Source organism: Phalangium opilio, unplaced genomic scaffold (genome assembly GCF_054372755.1).
Source record: "Phalangium opilio isolate 3A_F unplaced genomic scaffold, DU_Popi_V2 ptg000209l_1, whole genome shotgun sequence".
NCBI lineage: Eukaryota > Metazoa > Arthropoda > Arachnida > Opiliones > Phalangiidae > Phalangium > Phalangium opilio.
This window is the reverse complement of record NW_028324217.1, coordinates 15,484,046-15,495,964: the sequence shown is the minus strand read 5'-3', so window position 1 is coordinate 15,495,964 and position 11,919 is coordinate 15,484,046. Positions and strand designations below refer to the sequence as shown.

Here is an 11,919-nt window from a genome sequence, read left to right as displayed (position 1 = left end):
AAAATTTATTTTGAATCTTTACAACATTCAAGAGCGTCTTTACTCTTTGACATTCGAAGAGCATCTAACTCTTTTTTACTCTTTTACACCAAAGGTTTTTGTGTGCAGTATGAGAGGGTTCCCGAGCATCCAGGATCTCTGGTGCCCCTACTTATCTCTTTTTTGATCTCTTATTTGCTCTAAGTAGGTGGTCAATTCTACAAAACTCTAGGTTTTTGGATGATACTGATTTTTATCTGTTACTTTCCAATATTTTCTCTTTGGTGCTTTTCTCTGTGGTTTTCGTTTTTTTCGTTTTGCCGCTCTTTAGAGCAGGAAAAACGGTTGTTCCGCCCTCTGTTGGCTGGTCGGCTGGCTGGATATGTTGTGACTGGATATGTTGTGACCTGATAAATTTTGTCATAAATAAACATTTCGAATTTTAAATTTCCCGCAAATTTTCGACTCGAAATACACCCGTAGTTCACGTTACACCTCATAGATGGCGTAACGTATTTAATTTCAATTGAAATTATTTTTTTGTCGGTGTCGGGCCTCGAACCTACAACGTCCTGATCCATACGAGACGCCAGTGAAGGAGCCCGCGCGTGCTACCACGAAGCCACGCTTGCTTGTAATATAAAGCGAGTTAAATTATAGAGAAGAGAAGAGAGAGAGGTAGAAGCGAGGGTAGAAGGATATGGACCCGCCACTCGTGGCTTTAGCGGGAGACGAGAGAGAGAGGGCTATGGAGAGAGAGAGAGCTGTTTGGCTGTTGTTCAATTTTTTAATTTAGCGATATAATTTAAATCTATGAAACATACTCATTTAAAGTTAAATAATTATAATTAGCTAACATGATTATTATAATTAAAAAAAATTATATTATTTAAGTAATAAACTTAACGATAGTTGTTGAGAGATTCAATAGAGGGCAACATGAGATGTCATAAATAGACTGCGAACTCCGTCTAGTTTGTTGTCTGCCTATTGCAAGGTGGATGATCGATGATTAGTTTAATCAGGTGTTTAAATGTAACTTAATTCCGGCGATACCATTAATGACAAACGCAATCAACATATTCATGGTTTAATCAAAGTTAACTAAATTGAATTGCTCAAAGATAATGATAAAATTAAATCAACAACTCTACTATCTGCTCAACGATAATTAGGCTAGTTTTTGTCAGTTTTGCTGTTTATTTAAACGTAATTAAACAATGGTTAAATACTGCAGCGTGTATGGGTGTAAAAATAATGCCACAATGAGTGGTGTCCGCTTTCACCAATTTCCACGCGACGTTAAATTGTCGAAGCAATGGGATATAGCTTTAAAAATGGGTAAACCACGCACCAAGTCCATGGTTGTCTGCTCCCTTCATTTTAAAGAAGAGGATTACCGCCCTCAACCGAAATATGAACAGTCAGGTATGTTTTAAGGCGCGTATAATATTAATTTAAAACCAATTATAATAAGAGTTATTATTGTAGATAAGTTAAGTTACCCTCCCAGACTTGGACCTTTGGCTGTTCCTTCCAAAAAAACTCCCGTTAAGGAAACATGATCAACAAAAGTTCAAAGCTAATGGGAGGTTGGAAAGACTGAAAAAAAAGGAATCAGCTCTCACAATCTCCAACTTTGCATGCAAGTGAAACAGCTGAAATAACTGGACCAGCAGACGCAGAAATTCTAGCTGAAAGATTGGGGATTGATGTTGTTCAACAAACTACCGAGGAAACTACGACCGACAAATGCACCACTCCAAACCCCAATGATAAATCAGGGTTGCCGCGGGTCAGAGAGAACCTGGAAAAGTCAGGGAATTTGAAAATGGGCCAAAAAGGTCAGGGAAAAGTCAGGGAATTTGAAAATTTTCAGCAAAGTCAGGGAAAAGTCAGGTAATTTTATTTTAGTAGGTAAAATTTCTGGGGATAAGTCTTTATTGAAAGAGTAATGAAAGTTTCTTCTCATCCTCTCTTAACACAGAAAACTCTAGAGCAATCCTAAAAAATGTCTAAAATTGTTTTTGTAAAGTTAATGCTCTCTAAAGAAATCTCTCAGACTGTTATTTATAGTTAAAATGTTTCTTAATCATTTTGGTGAAAATGTTTCTTAATCATTTTGGTGTGAAAAATACATTGGAAAACTTAAATGTAGAGACTTTATTTAATTATAAGCACTTAAAACGAGCTGTAAACATTTACACTTTCGGCCTAAAAGGTCAGTGAAAGTCTCAGAAAAAGGTCAGGGAAAACCTGGAAAAGTCAGGGAATTTGGTTTTGAATATTCCGTGGCAACCCTGTAAATGCATTATGGTCAACACCTTGGAAAATCATACATGTTATGTTAATGCTTCTAATGGAATATTGAATGCCACCTCTATAATTTCATTAACAGGATTACAAAGTACTGGTCTATTTGATGCGATCATCAAAAATATTAACAGTAAATGCAAATAAATAATGCACCCAAGACTCCTGAAATTTTGTAAAACAATTTTATTTAATAAATTTGTAATATTCTATCACATTTTAAAGGAACTTAAAAATATCACTTCAGCCTTATTTGCGCCATTACATTCTGTCCTTTTTATTCCATTTCAAATAATTTGGAATGTAGTAATTAAAAAAAGTAATTTGTAATCTTGGTAAAAGATTGTTAATAAATTTTTGGTCTTTAGGCACATCTATTATTACAAAACAATCATCTTCCAGTTTAGAATAAATTGCAAAATGACAACTTTGAAGTCCTAAATACATTTGTTTGGGTTTCAAAGAAAATGTTCCGTCCTTATTGATTACGTAAGGAGTTTTCTTGAGGACTGTTTCTAAGTTTCCTTTTTCACCAATGACTGGACACTTCATTTCGACCAAATTATCGTTGACTAACAGGGCCGGATTAAGAAGATTTTTGCCCGGGGGCAGTGGCTCGATGGGCGCCCCCTCCCTTGGCCCCATAATTTATAAAAACCAGCTAGAAATTTTAACAATTTTGTTTTTATTAGAAATATAGGGAGCTAACAGTTCTGACCCTGAAACGTCACACCCTTCTATCTCTTACTGGAGTTTCATCCCCCCTAACGGTTGGAAACAGTATTCTACGCGCAAAAATGCCAACCAGAGGGCGGCTGCGTGACGTCAGACTATCTCTTCCCCCTAGCCAGCTGTTAGCTCCCTATTGTAATTTTGTTAAGTGAAAAGTATCCCTATGCATGGCTGATACTCACTCATACGCTCAATTTTAGTTGAATAAGTGACTAATTAATTTAAAAATTGTAAGCAAAAAGTGACTAAATAAGGGCAAATTATGCTATAAAATAAGGGCACTTTAAATGAAATGTGTTCAGACATGATTGATTTTCATAATTATTTTCAGTAGTTAAAGATATTTTAAAGGTCGGTGCCGTAATTAAGCCCAATCTATGGGCTTAGATATTTCCAGTCAAAGGAAAGGTCCAATCATAAAATTTCTACGGCAAAATTGAATTAAACCATTTTGGAGTACAGCTCAGAATGCAAAGTAATTGATGTCGTTTTAAATCAAAACTAAAACATTCATTTGAATTGGATTGATTATAAATATTAAGTTAAATATTTGATGAGCGAGCGAAGCGAGCTCCACAATTTTTTGGGTTTGATCAACTGTAATCTCGCTGTTTTTGCGTTTAAACCGTCATACAGTCAAATATATTACGTTTAACCTTGTGGACGAGAAGATAAATAACACCGAAAGACTCAAAAATCCAAAAAAAGTGACAAATAGTAACTAATTTTTGGAAAAGTGACTTTTAGTAACCGAATTTGAAAAAAGTGACTTAGTATCAGCCCTGCTTATGTCTTTGAATAGGCTTTTCTAGATTTAGACACGGAAAATCTATTTATCGTCTCCTCCCAACTAATTTGGTGTAATAAACTGGTCTCGATAGCTAATATACCTATTTAAAAACGAAAAACAGTCCCGTAATCATTCAAAACTAACGTCATGTTTTTGAGTTTTTTCGAAAATTTAATAAAACAATCGCTCAGATTTGGGTATCACCAGACATCTTGGGCGCCCCTATTTTGCTGGCGCCCGGGGGCAGGTGCCCCCTCTGCCCCCCTTAATCCGGCCCTGTTGACTAAACCGTCAGGGGATTGGATAAGAAGGGTTGACTTCAAAACCAATCTTCGGTACTTTTAAATTAGACTTTTTTTTTTTAAAGCAACAAGTGTTTTTTCGTTTATTACGTTTTGCCACTCTTTAGAGTGGAAAACGTATTGTTCCGATCTCTGTTGGCTGGACGGCTGGCTGGATATGTTGTGACTGGAAATGTTGTGACCTGATGAATTTTGACATAAATGAATATTTCGAATTTTAAATTTCCCGCGAATTTTCAACTCGATATTCATCCGTAGTTCACGTTACACCTCATAGGTGGCGTAACGTATTTAATTTCAATTGAAATTATTTTTCTTTCGGTGCCGGGCCTCGAACCTGCGATGTCCCAATCCATACGAGACGCCAGTGAAGGCGCCCGCGCTTGCTACCACGAAGCCACGCTTGCTTGTAATATAAAGCGAGTTAAATTATAGGGAAAAGAAGAGAGACGTATTGTAGAAGGATATGGACCCCCCCTCCCGCCACTTTCTGCGTGGCTTTAGCTGGAGACGAGAGAGAGAGGGCTATGGAGAGAGAGAGCTGTTTGGCTTTAAGGTGGCGGGGAGCGTAGCGCGCCCCAATTTTTTAATTTAGCAATATTATTTAAATCTATGAAACATACTCATTTAAAGTTAAATAATTATAATTAGCTAATATGATTATTATAATTTAAAAAAATTATATTATTTAAGTAATAAATTTAACGATAGTTGTTGAGAGATAATCAATAGAGGGCAACATGAGATGTCATAAATAGAATGCAAACTTCGTCTAGTTTGTTGTCTGCCTATTGTAAGGTCTGATGATCGATGATTAGATAGTTTAATCAGGTGTTTAAATGTAACTTTATTCCGGCGATACCATTAATGACAAACGCAATCAACATACTCATGGTTTAATTAAAGTTAATTAAATTGAATTGCTCAAAGATAATTATAAAATTAAATCAACAACTCAAATATCTGCTCAACGATAATTTGGCTAGTTTTTGTCAGTTTTGCTGTTTATTTAAACGTAATTAAACAATAGTTAAATACTGCAGCGTGTATGGGTGTAAAAATAATGCCAATTTCCATGCGACGTTAAATTGTCGAAACAATGGGATATAGCTTTAAAAATGGGTAAACCACACACCAAGTCCATGGTTGTCTGCTCCCTTAATTTTAAAGAAGAGGATTACCGCCCTCAACCGAAATATGAACAGTCAGGTATGTTTTAAGCGTATAATATTAATTTAAAACCAATTATAATAAGAGTTATAATTGTAGATGAGTTAAGTTACCCTCCCAGACTTGGGCCTTTGGCTGTTCCTTCCAAAAACTCCAGTTAAGGAAACATGATCAACAAAAGTTCAAGGCAAATGGGAGATTGGAAAGACTGAAAAAAAGGAATCAGCTCTCACAATCTCCAACTTTGCACTGTTAGAAAAAAAGGTGTTTCATGGGTGTTCGAAAATACCTTGAGGTGTTTATACACTCTTTTTGGAGTGTTTTTTAACTGAGATGGTGTTTTCTCCGTAAAAAGGTGCTAGTTGACTCTTTTAAGGTATTTTTTAAGGAAATGGTGATTCACTGGTATGTAGACACACCTTTAGGTGTTAATTGACCCTTATTAAATTGTTTTTTAGACGGAAGTAGTGTTTTTAATATTAATCTGTTCGAATGGTGCGAATAAGCACCTTTGGGCTTAACTTTACACATTTTTAGCTGATATGGGGTTTTTTTTAAGTGAAAGGTTATTGATATGAGCTTAGAGGGAAATAATCTACTAATTCTACCTGCATAGTTAAGCATCCTAAAAATAACCCAAAGATTTTAAAAATCTTAATTATTTAACATTTCTTGGGACTAGCTTATTCTAATATTTGAAGGAATTTATACTTATTTTGATTTTTCAATCATTGGAAAATAATTCTCGAAGAGTTCAATATGCTGGAATGTCTTGGAATTAGAGTAATTAATAATATTATCACTTGAATTTCCCCTTGACACAGGTTTTTCTCTCTCCGAGTGACGATGACGTCACGGAGAGGTATTACACTGGACGTATCTGTGTGTCTGAGATGAAACAAAGCTTTATAGCTACACAACTACTAAAAGAATCGTAATGCCGAAAAGTATTTAAAATATTTCCATTTAATATTCTGCAAAAAGTAAATGTTATCGTTTTGTAAGAGATCTTATCATCCTACTCGCTTTATATTAACTTTGATATGCGTGTTGTGTCTCGATTCAGATGCAATCTTCATTACTCGTTCTAAATAAACTCTGTTTTTTGTCATTCCAAAGAAAGAAGTTTATCTTAAATAATTAAATAAATATAAGTAATATGAATTATTTTAATTGACAGTAGTTTACGTTAATTATAGTTAGGTCGGTTTAAGAAATTTAATTCCTAAAATAATTTTAAACATAGCTATATATAAAGTTATACTTCTAGGAAACACCTATATCAGAACTTTTGTAAATTTTGGGTATATAAGGTGATTGATTCACACTAAGAGATAAGAAATGCGCAATTGCGTCAACCTTTGGTGGAAGCTCTGCCATTAGGAGGCTAGACGTTTCTCATGTCTCACGTGTGGCATATGTGGTGTAAACGAAAGACTAGTGCATGGTGTTGTTTTTAGAAACCATTAAATACCGGTTAGCATTGGGTGAAACAATTGGTTGTTAGACAGCAGATGAAGGTGTAACGGATAGTTAATGATTGACGTTAAATGAGATGGATATTGCAACGAAGTAATATTTTCCGAATTTCTGTATACTGCGAACGCGTTCCGGAAATTACGAACACGTTTGCTTCGATTTGCCAACTGCGAACGCGGTGACAGACAGACACACAGACACGCCCAGTCACTCGGAAAGAGGTAAAAAATCTACTTCATTACGCTATCTCCACACTTGTTTTTCTAATGGTATATACCACATACACGCTAATCTGTACTTATTGTCTTCTGACAACACCATCATATAGTCTTCTGTGTATAACCATGAGTTAATAATATGTTAGCTCCCTATAAGTTACTCAGGCTCCATAGGCGTAACGTATCCAGCGATTTCTTCCCATTTCGCCCGCGCGGGAAAAAATCCGAATGTTGCGCTCTCTCTAGTCGAAAAAAAAAATCCCGCTCGCACGGTTCCTCGACCTCGAGTCGTAGGCTGCTTTTCACCGAGGGAGTGTTTTAGTCGTGAATGTTTATGTTTTAACAATTTAACATTAAATCATGGCGTTTGTGTCAGTACTGAGACAAAAAAATGCAGGAACTCCATGGAATTTGCCGATATTGATAAAGAATGCTAAAGATAAGAGTTGTTATTGTGACTTGAAACCAGAAAAATACACAACTGAGCTAAATCCAATCCACTGATCTCGTAACTGTTTTCATAACCGAGGCTACTGAGCGAAATATTCGGCTGCTTAAATAGCTCCGATATCATTGGCTAGCTTCCACTACACGCGCTTCCGGGGAAAAACCGGAAAGAAGAGTAAATAAGATTTTCGTTCACGTGGCGGCCGCAGAGCGTCGCATATAATTGGGAAGCCGGCGGCGCGGGAGAAAACGCTGGAGTATAATAATGAATTGCCTGAGTAACTTATAGGGAGATAACATATTATTAACTCATGGTATAACACATACACGCCAATCTGAAACATTGGCTTCTACTCCATTATCATCGTTGGGATTAAGATGTACGCGCGATCGGCTTAAGTTACGAGAAACGACCAGCCTCCCAATGGCAGGGCTTCGACCAAATTAAGGTTCACGCAATAGCGCTTATTCCTATCATTTATGAATCAATCGCCTTATATACCCTAAATTTCCAAAAATTGTGAAAACGGTTTACGCTAGAAGTCAAACGTCAACAATAGCTATGTTTAAAATCATTTTATGAATAACGTTCTTAAAACCACTTAACTAGAATTAAGCTAAAATACTGACGATTAAAAAAATTAATATCATTTATATTTATTTAAATATTTAAGATAATTTTCTTTCTTCGGAACGACACAAGTGAAAGTTTATATAGAACGAGTAATGAAGATTGCATCTGAGTCGAAACACTACACGCATATCACGAGTATGATAAAATTATATCTATCAAAACCATAACATATTCTTATTGTAGAATATTAAATGAAAATATGTTAAGTATGTTTTGGCATTACAATTCTTTAAGTAGTTTTGTAGCTATAAAGCTCTGTTTCATTTCAATATTCCAAGAAGATCTTTTATATTAATATATCAAATTTGGTGTTTACTTTTTAATTCAGCTTTACTACATTTATATACAGTGTTAACATGAAATTAAACTCTCCTAGTTTCACTAAATGTTTCTTCTAAATGTTTTGGTAAGCGTTGTTTGGATTGGTTCCTTGAATTCGTGTGTCTTTGAGGAGGTCTTGACGGTTCACAGTGAGCCGAAAATTAAATACACATTTAAATGATGTAAATCAGGTCCTTAAATAGAACTATTGAGGATATACAGTAAAGGTTAAACGTAACCATTTCACACGCATCAATTCTTACACGGTTCAATAAGGCTTACAACAGAAAAAACGTTTACCCTTAATTCACTGGATTTGAGCAGCTATTTTGAAAGACTAATCTATGGTAACTCATGTATTTTGAAAAAAATAATTTCAAAAAACACCATTTACAGAGTCTATAGACACCTTTCTGGTATAATTATAATCCTCTATTTAGGGTGATGGTTTAAACCTAACAAGAATTAAAAAGCACCAACGTCAATGGAATTTAAAAACACCAAATTAGTCTCAAAAAGACCTTTTCTTAAAGGGTTTATTAACACTTTTTCTGGTATTAATATACACCGCTATTCAAAGTGATTAAAACACCTCACAGGATATAAAAAGCACCTTCAGAGAAGGTATTATTTCGCACCGTTTTCAAAGGTGCGTATTGACATCCTCTCGAATGGTGCTTTTAAACACCAATAGGGGTGCTGCTGGGGATGCATTAGGAAACACCTCTAAAGGTGTCAAACAGTTCCATTTTTTTAACAGTGTGCATGCAAGTGAAACAGCTGAAATAAATGAACCAGCAGACGCAGAAATTCTAGCTGAAAGATTGGGGATTGATGCTGTTCAACAAACTACCGAGGAAACTACGACCGACAAATGCACCACTCCAAACACCAATGATAAATCACTGTTGCCACGGGTCAGGGAGAACCTGGAAAAGTCAGGGAATTTGAAAATAAGGCAAAAAAGGTCAGGGAAAAGTCAGGGAATTTTATATTAGTAGGTAAAATTTCTGGGGATGTCTTTATTGAAAGAGTAATGAAAGTTTCTTCTCATCCTCTCTTAACACAGAAAACTCTGGAGCAATCCTAAAAAATGTCTAGAATTGTTTTTGTAAAGTTAATGCTCTCTAAAGAAATCTCTCAGACTGTTATTTATAGTTAAAATTTTTCTTAATCATTTTGGTGAAAATGTTTCTTAATCATTTTGGTGTGAAAAATACATTGGAAAACTTAAATGTAGAGACTTTATTTAATTATAAGCACTTAAAACGTGCTGTAAACATTTACACTTTCGGCCTAAAAGGTCAAGGAAAATCTCAGAAAAAGGTCAGGGAAAACCTGGAAAAGTCAGGGAATTTGGTTTTGAATATTCCGTGGCAACCCTGTTAATGCATTATGGTCAACACCTTGGAAAATCATACATGTTATGTTAATGCTTCTAATGGAATATTGAATGCCACCTCTATAATTTCATTAACAGGATTACAAAGTACTGGTCTATTTGATGCGATCGTTAAAAATATTAACAGTGAGTTAACTAGCCGCATCTCAATGAATGTTCGAGATAGGGTATTTTTGACACTCTTGTAACTAAAACTTGGCATTTCATTCACCGCTCTATCAGCTTTGTTTGGAATAAGTAAAGTTCAGACCTCAAATCATTTTAAATTAACTCTTACGCAGTTCCCAAGCTTGTTAAAACCCTTGAAAAAAAATGCAAATAAATGATGCACCCAAGACTCCTGAAATTTTGTAAAACAATTTTATTTTATAAATTTGTAAGATTCTATCACATTTTAAGGAACTTAAAAATATCACTTCAGCCTTATTTGTGCCATTACATTCTGTCCTTTTTATTCCATTTCAAATAATTTGGAATGTAGTAATTAAAAAAAGTAATTTGTAATCTTGGTAAAAGATTGTTAATAAATTTTTGGTCTTTAGGCACATCAATAACAAAACAGTCATCTTCCAGTTTAGAATAAATTACATAATGACAACTTTGAAGTCCTAAAAGGGCCAAACTAAGTTGCACTTGCCCATAATACATTTGTTTGGGTTCCAAAGAAAATGTTCCATCCTTCTTGATTACGGAAGGAGTTTTCTTGAGGACTGTTTCTAAGTTTCCTTTTTCACCAATGACTGGACACTTCATTTCGACCAAATTATCGTTGACTAGACCGTCAGGGGAACACCGCAAGAATGGATAAGAAGGGTTGACTTCAAAACCAATCTTCGTTACTTTTAAATTAGACTTTTTTAAAGCAACAAGAGTTTTTTTCGTTTATATTTCCAAACTGTGTGAATTAATTTGCCTTAAAGTTTGACTGAAGAGCTTTTCGAATTTTTTCAGTAGGATCTTTTGGAAAATATGTGTAATAGTCGTAGCTATTTTGACAAGAGAGAGAGCAACAGGTACTAAACAAAATGAAAACAGTATTACCAATTTTTATACTCATGTTATGACCAAGGCTTAAGAGTTTACATAACTAATTTGGTTAATATTAGGGTGATTAGGTTTTCAACACTTACCATTTTTGAATATATTCTCTTCTGAAAATTGTGGTTCATCCATTGCAAGAAATTTCGAGTATTTTTTTTTTTTGAGGTTTCAATGCGAAGTGGGTCAGAGGACCGCGGCAAGGATGTGATTATTTAGGTTTCATTATGTGTGTAAGCAGGGGAAGGAAATGAGGTTTACTTGGGAGGTGACGTACGGGGTGTAGGGGTCAAGTCTCCTCCGGCGGACACGGGGCAGTCGGCACCTATAGGGTAGGATCGCCGACATGTGTCTTATTCCCTCAAACTTTGCCGCCCAGAAGCTTCGCTTACAGGAGTGCGCCACACTCCCGGCTAAATTTCGAGTACTAATTTTCATTTGGCACTGAATTATCAGTTTAAACGTCACATACACTGCCGCTGATGCTACAGGCCTCCGGCCTGCCATTTTTGTTTCCCCTAGATCAAGCTTCGCGTTTTCTCCGCACGGTGGCACTAGTGAAACTTTTCATTCTAGGCGCGGAATCTGGCAGCCCTGAACTAGGAAAATTTTGGTCCAAATGGTAATTTCATTGAGTTGGGAAAATTACCACTAGAGTTGCCTTTGCGTTAACCTGCCTATTGCGGTTCGTGGGACACTTTTGAAAACATTGGGACGGACGGACAGTTACCAAGTTTATCACTCGATGGTGTCGCCATCTCGAAGCCTAGATAAGAAATGTATAAATACATGTATTCTTTAAATCAGTCAAATTTGCCGCCTTTTCTTTTAATTCCCTTGGTTGCACTAGGCTGGCGTCACAAGCGCGTGATATAGTTAATCGGATTACATCCTGGCGGATGAAAGGCCACTCTAGTGGTAATTTTCTCAACTCAATGGGTAATTTAGTCCAGATAAAAATAATAGAGGATAGTTAATACATTTTTAATTATAAATTATTTCCTTACTAAGTTTTTACTTTCGCGCGTTTTAGAGATTCAGAAAAGTATTGGTCCGACCCTGGCTGGCAGGCAGGCTGGGCGTCCATTCAACCC

The 11,919-nt window shown here is 35.7% G+C and overlaps 2 long non-coding RNA genes across 2 annotated transcripts; both read left to right on the top strand.

Annotated features, from left to right (window-relative positions):
- The first annotated feature begins 490 nt into the window (after positions 1 to 490).
- Positions 491 to 3,223, top strand: LOC149620817 (uncharacterized). The gene is made up of 2 exons (XR_016375318.1): positions 491 to 1,407; positions 1,471 to 3,223. It is a non-coding gene; the product is annotated as an uncharacterized LOC149620817 (long non-coding RNA).
- Positions 3,224 to 5,741: 2,518 nt separating this feature from the next.
- Positions 5,742 to 10,133, top strand: LOC149620816 (uncharacterized). Its single transcript, XR_016375321.1, has 2 exons — positions 5,742 to 8,732; positions 8,826 to 10,133. It is a non-coding gene; the product is annotated as an uncharacterized LOC149620816 (long non-coding RNA).
- The last annotated feature ends 1,786 nt before the right edge of the window (positions 10,134 to 11,919 follow it).